Here is a 7,500-nt window from a genome sequence, read left to right as displayed (position 1 = left end):
TCCACAAGTCTCATGGATTCAACAAAACATCAATAACCAAAAAAAAAAAAAAAAAAAAAAATCAGGGTTCCTTTTAAAGCTTCAAAACATTACAGAAAAAAAAATAATTTGGGTTCTAAAATAAAATAAAAAAACACTAAAGGCCTACTGCAACGTCGGTTCTTGGAACAAAACAAAAAAAATTGATTTCGTAATAGATAACATTATAGATAATGTTTATAACACGAAATAGTTTTCTAAACATGTATAAAAACTACTGGAATCGTCAATTTGATCAGAAACATATACACGAACGCGAATTTGTCTCAAGAACAATTGTTGACTTTTTTTAAACTAAACTTTGACTTCAAAATTCAAGATCGATATAAAGATTTGAGAGTTGAGATTTTGCAGATAGATTCAAAGAAAGATTTCTAACCTTTCTGCATTTTTAGATTTTGAAACTTTATTCGAAATTGAATTAAGAGAAAAAAAAATTGGAGCGTGCAGAGAAGAAGAAAAAAAAAATATCGCTGTGCTCTTTAATCCCATTGGATTTCCTTTTTATTTGATTTGCAATTATACATAATCATTTTGTAATAATAGAGATCGGTTGATAAAAAATGGAGAAAATGTCAACACATGTTCACGAGTTTGGAGCAGGAAAGAAACAAAAAAAATAATAATAATAGAGATAAAGGATACAGAGGTCAAGTGTATAATATAGATCCCTACTGTTTTTTTTAATTAATAATAATAATAATATATAATAACAATACTATTAATATCTAATAATATTAATAAAATTAATAATAATGATAAATATAATATTAATGATAATAATAATTGTAAAAATGATAATAATAATAATAATAATAATAATAATAATAATAATACCACACTAATTATGATAATATTAATATTTTATCGATAATAATAATATTAGTAATAATAATCTAATTTATACATCCAATTTCATCTTTATATGATATAAAGTGATATTATGAATACAAATATTGATATTTGACGATACAAATAACATTACTACAACAACTATATTTGTATTTAAATTTAATTTATTAATATCATCTATTATTATGTAATATTTAATAATTATGTAATATGTATTGTAACATATACTGAATATTATATATTTATGCATTTTAATATAAATATATTATAATATTTATTTACATACTAATTATATTATACTTATGTATGTAATTATGAAAAATATAAATGTTTTATATATGTAAGTATTATATATATTTATTAAAATAGTACATTATTTCATCATAGATATATTATAAATTTCTACATATACATAATATAATAATTATGTATAAAATCATATATATATAGTTATATTTATGTATATATGTATACTACCATATATATAAAATCATGTTTTAAATGTTGAGTAGATGATTAATTATGTATATTAAACAATTAACTACAAAGTATAACATTGTACATTTAATATTTTGATAACGTTGGTAAAATATGTTTGAATCATTTATATACAATATACTATATATATTCAAAATGAAAATCTTTAGTTATTAAATGTTATCTTTTATAATAACAAAATTACTTAATAGTTCATTAATACTAATATAATTAGTTTTATATATAATTATTTATATTTACATTCTTAGTTACAATTAAAGGTTCGTGAATCGTCGGAAATAGTTAAAGGTCAAATGTTATCATGAAATAGTTCAAACATAATGAGACTCGGTTTAATAGACTTTGCTTATCGAGTCGAATCATATAAGATTATGTTTAAATTTGGTCGGAAATTCCCGGGTCATCACAGTACCTACCCGTTAAAGAAATTTCGTCCCGAAATTTGAGTGAGGTCGTCATAGCTAACAATAAATATGTTTTCCTGACGAATATGAGTTGATAACTTGAGTTTTATCATCATTGAGTAATATGGATAAAAATAATTCAATTATTCGAAGAGTGCGAATGAAGCTATTCACAAAAGGATGAAATGAGAAACAAAGATTTGTTTTTAACTTTTGACGTAGTCAGGTTTGAATTTAGAAAATAAGGCGCGTCTTAACTTTTGACATTGCCTTGGTTAAATTCCGGAATTTAAGGGATTTAAAGAAAATCTTGAAGATCTATAAAATCTGATTCTTCGGGATTTATGGAAATTAAGATCTCTTTAATTAAATACGGTGATCTGCCCCGATTACTACGTCTGATATTTCCAGTATAAATTAAGCTCTTCCTTTCCATTATTCTCACCATTCTTATACTTTCTTTCTTAGTTCATACATCCAAAAGATTCTGAAAATGATTAATCCAGTTCTGATCCTTGTCCTCATCCTTACTATCGCAACAATCATTCTCCTTTTCCAACTTCCACCAGAGGAATCTGCTTTCTTCTACTTCGCCCTCGGGATTATAATGTTTTTAATTCTCCCGTGTCTTTATGTTGCGATAAACATTGATATACACGGTTTGTAATTTATGTGTTGTTATCGGACTTTATATTCTCCCTTATATTTCAAAGCTCTATGCTTTTGTTTTCTCTTCCCGACTTCAAGTCAAGCGAATAATGGTCCAGAATTTATAGATATAGAGTTTCGAATGATTATAATGTTCTAAGCATGAAGGAACGTGATAGCACGATTTTATTTTCAAATTTATCAACATCACGGAAGATAGAACCATCAAGAATACATTTTCTTGATTTGTTACGGAGTTAAGTAGGATGAAAGAGTTATGTAACATGACACATGATGACGTTATGATCTGTGAATCATCACGTTTCATTTAGAAACTCAGCATGACTTACTGTAATATAATCACGTTGATCAAGTGTCATTATATTATACTAACTCATGCATCAGTTCCCATCATTACTACAATAACATTCATATTTTAAGCTTGAAAATTTACAGAATATAGAAACTAACAGTTTCTATATGATGTAATACTGATAGCACGAAAAGATTAATGATTTCAGATAAGAATAGTTATAAAAATATCTCCAGAAATATGGAGGATATTTATAATGAAAGGTACGATAATATCTCAGAATATCTAAGATCAGAGGATGATAGAAACTATTGTCTGCAAGGGTTTAGAGTAAGGAGCAAGTTATTCACTATAGACTTTAGCAGACATTGAATTATTTGGATTCTTTGAAGTCAAACTTATTCTTTGTGATTTATCCACGGCTTTCTTCATAGTTTCGCATAATCTGCTTTTCGGTACTATATTTTCTATTGAATGTTTCCAATATATTGATACACAGGAAGTACGAAGAGGTATATAATTTCGGACGAGAATATTTATGAAAATATCCTCAGAAATATCAAAGATATTGATGATGATATTTTGGAATTTCTAAGTTCGACGGTTGATGGAGAAAGATTTTCCGCAAGATTTTAACATGACTTCGGAGCAAGATATTCTCTAAAGATTTCAACGGATCCAGAATTACCTGAATCCTTTGAATATAGGATTTGGTCCTTGTATTTGTCCTTGGTCTCCTTCATGGGTAACTCAATCTGTTTTTCAATACCCAATTTTCTATCGAGCGTTCCTAACACTCCTTTCTTTATCATCAAACTTTTGTCCGTTTAGACCATCTACCATTTTTCTGTTTCCTCTGCATTTAATGCTATGATATCTGAATCATCGGTTATTAATCCGAGGTGGTTTAAGGAGAATTGTGTTTTTAGATGATTAAACGCTGATGGTAATATGATGGAATATGAAAGGTTACCTGGTAACAATAAAAGAGCACGCGTATATATAAACGTTATAATAAGGTTGTTTCGTACGAAAAGTCGAAGTTGACTTGTTGGAGTTGTGACAAAATTGGCTAATTTTGAAAAGGGATCGCAAAGTTGTTTTTGTTAATAAATGCCAAAGGATCTGACGCGGCTACGTGTTGAACTTTTACTCAATTGCCGAGAGTTTCTCAGGTGCATAACTATATGCATAAATCTTTCCTTCCGTAGATGAAGTGCGGTTGATTCATCCTATCGATTGAGGTGTTTTCAAGAATCATGAAAGGTTTGAACGCAGAATGTAATAGTGAAGATACAAATGAGGTTTAAGACGAAATCAAGTGGCAAACTTGAAGAATTGTTTAGTTTCATATGTTATATTCAATATTTTAATTCATTTTAATTGTCCAATGTTATTAGTCCACAGTCGATAGTCCACAGTTGACAGTGCAATCATTCATATATAGTTTAATATATAATATTTAAATTAATTAATACGTATCGTGACCCGTGTACATGTCTCAGACTCGATCACAACTCAAAGTATATATATTATTATAGAATCAACCTCAACCCTGTATAGAGAACTCGATCATTACTGCATATAGAGTGTCTATGGTGATTCCAAATAATATATATAGATGTGTCGATATGATATGTCAAAACCTTGTATACGTGTCCCGATATTTAAAGTGCGTAAAATAAATAACAGAAATTAAATGACGATAAATAAAGTGCGTAAAGTAAATAACATAAATTAAATGACAATAAATAAAATTGCGAGAATATAAATTGCGATAAAATAAATTGCGATAAATAAATTGCGATAAATAAAATGTAATACGGAATTAACAGTTAGCTAGGATTTTGTTAGCGTGGTTTCTTAATAAAATTTAATATTGTTAATTAGTCTGTTTCTAATCAATTTTTATTGTGTCCATTATTTCTTCATTATGCCACTTGTTGGATTCTGATAGGTCAAAATTCAAATATGAAATTGAATTTGAATGAAAATAGTTATTCTTTGGTGAACGGATAAGTATCCCGGTGGTTGTAAATAGGATAGTGAATAACTGTTGAATCAGATTCGAAGAATATACAGTGTAACTTATTAATGTGAAATTTAAATATTCCTCGGGTATTACCTACCCGTTAAAATATTTTTATTATTAACAGTTTGTACAAAAGAATTTTTAATTACAATCTTTATGAAAACATATATACATATATATTTTCTTCAGATGTAATCATGAATTTAATGAGTTAACATGATATTAAACTCATTTAGTTTTCAGTTGGAACTAGAATAAATAATCTCTAAAACATTAGAGATTACATAATCACCATGTCGAACGAAGATAACTGATGTAGAATGTCATGTAGAATGATGATTATACTCGAGGTATAGATTGAGATGTTGAGGCATGTGATATTGAAATTTGGGTTGTTGGTGGTACCGTTGGTGCCGGTGATTTGGATGAAGCTGGTACGTTTTGCACCATATTTTCCAAGACTACAACTTATGCGCGAAGTTCGTTAACTCCTTCTATTACACCGGGATGATTGTCGGTTCGGACGAGCGGATGAATGAGGTTTAGAATCTGAGATAGTATATGATCGTGATGAGATACTTTGAAAATGAGAGAGAAAATGGTGTCTCGAACAGGTTCGCCGGTAAACGTTTTAGGTCCATTGTCAAGAGGTGAATTTGGTTAGTGGAAATGATCGCCTTCTTCGCGTTTCCATTGATTAAGTCGACTACGAACCCATCTCCAATTCATTCAGAATAGATGATGGCTAATTGATCGATTCATTCCGGTTACTCTGCTTTCGGAGCTCGAGTGGAAATCCATATCGAAATAGCTGTCGGAATAACTATCGAAATAGCTATCGAAATCAGATGGACTCGAACTGGTTGAGGGATTCATCTCGTACGATCAGATGAAGGATTTTCGATAAGAAATAGATTATAGGATGTAGATTAGTACCCTGCAATACATAATTTACATATGCATATATAATACTAAAATCCCATAAGCTACGGAGGAATCTACGGAAGCTGTCAGGCAAAGGTAACAATAACAGATACGCTAAGATATGAATTTAACTATACACTGTCTATGCAATAAAGGCAGTAAGACGTGTCTTAGACTTTAAGGATGATAAGTAAATAATTTTTCGACACTAAATGATAAGCAAAACTTTTGACATGCAAACACGGTCGAAGTCCAGACTCATTAATGCATTCTAACGACTATCAGTTAGACTCACTAATGCAAGACCTGGTTCGCTAAGACCACCGCTCTGATACCAACTGTGAAGACCCGTCCTAATCCATCCGGACGAAGTCCATATCGATTATAAACGATTCACAACAGTTGATTACATCGCGAGATACTTGACCTCTATATGATACATTTTACAAACATTGCATTCGTTTTTGAAAAGACAAACTTTCATTACATCGAAAGTTGACAGGCATGCATACCATTTCATAATATATCCAACTATAATTGACTTGATAATAATCTTGATGAACTCGACGACTCGAATGCAACGTCTTTTGAAATATGCCATGAATGACTCCAAGTAATATCTATAAAATGAGCAAATACACGGCGGAAGATTTCTTTCGTACCTGAGAATAAACATGCTTTAAAGTGTCAACCAAAAGGTTGGTGAGTTCATTAGTTTAACTTAAACAATCGTTTCCATCATTTTAATAGACCACAAGATTTCAGATTTCCATTTCTCATAAACATACGTCCCATGCATAGAGACAAAAATATCATTCATATGGATTGAACACCTGGTAACCGACATTAACAATATGCATATATAAGAATATCCCCATCATTCCGGGATCCTCCTTCGGACATGATATAAATTTCGAAGTACTAAAACATCCGGTACTTTGGATGGGGCTTGTTGGGCCCGATAGATCTATCTTTAGGATTCGCGTCAATTAGGGTGTCTGTTCCCTAATTCTTAGATTACCAGACTTAATAAAAAGGGGCATATTCAACTTCGATAATCCAACCATAGAATGTAGTTTCACGTACTTGTGTCAATTTCGTAAAACAGTTATAAAAGTTGCGCATGTATTCTCAGCCCAAAAATATAAAGGGTAAAAAGGCAAATGAAACTCACGATACTGTATTTTGTAGTAAAAATACATATGACGTCATTGAATAATGCAGGGTTGGCCTCGGATTCACGAACCTATATCAATTGTGTATATATTAATACGTATAATGTAAGTTACAAAATTTCATTTATTAATATGTATTATTTATATATTATAGTTTTGTAGAATTTATTCTAACCTTTATTTTAAAACGTATACTTATATTATATTTTAAGTTATATTTTATATATATATATCGATTTTATGTATATATATCTATAATGATTTACGTTTATATAAATAGTGACATTAATATATTTATATACATATATTTGTGGTTAGTATTGTATTTATGAAATTTTATTAGTTTGTTATGTGAATTATTAATACAATCCTAGTATATACCATAAGTATATATATAGTGTACAAAAGATTTATTTGTTAAAATAATAATTTAGATAATAATGATTTACTAATAATAATAATAATTTTATTAATAATGATAATACTAATAGCAAAAAAAAAATGAAAATGATAACTGTTAATGATACTAATAATAATAACTCAAAAATAATATTAATACTAATACCATACTTATGTTAATAATAAGGGTTCTAATATTTATAAAATGATAAATGA

The sequence above is a fragment of the Rutidosis leptorrhynchoides genome, chromosome 11, assembly GCF_046630445.1.
Source record: "Rutidosis leptorrhynchoides isolate AG116_Rl617_1_P2 chromosome 11, CSIRO_AGI_Rlap_v1, whole genome shotgun sequence".
Classification (NCBI taxonomy): domain Eukaryota; kingdom Viridiplantae; phylum Streptophyta; class Magnoliopsida; order Asterales; family Asteraceae; genus Rutidosis; species Rutidosis leptorrhynchoides.
Note: the sequence above shows the minus strand (reverse complement) of the source record.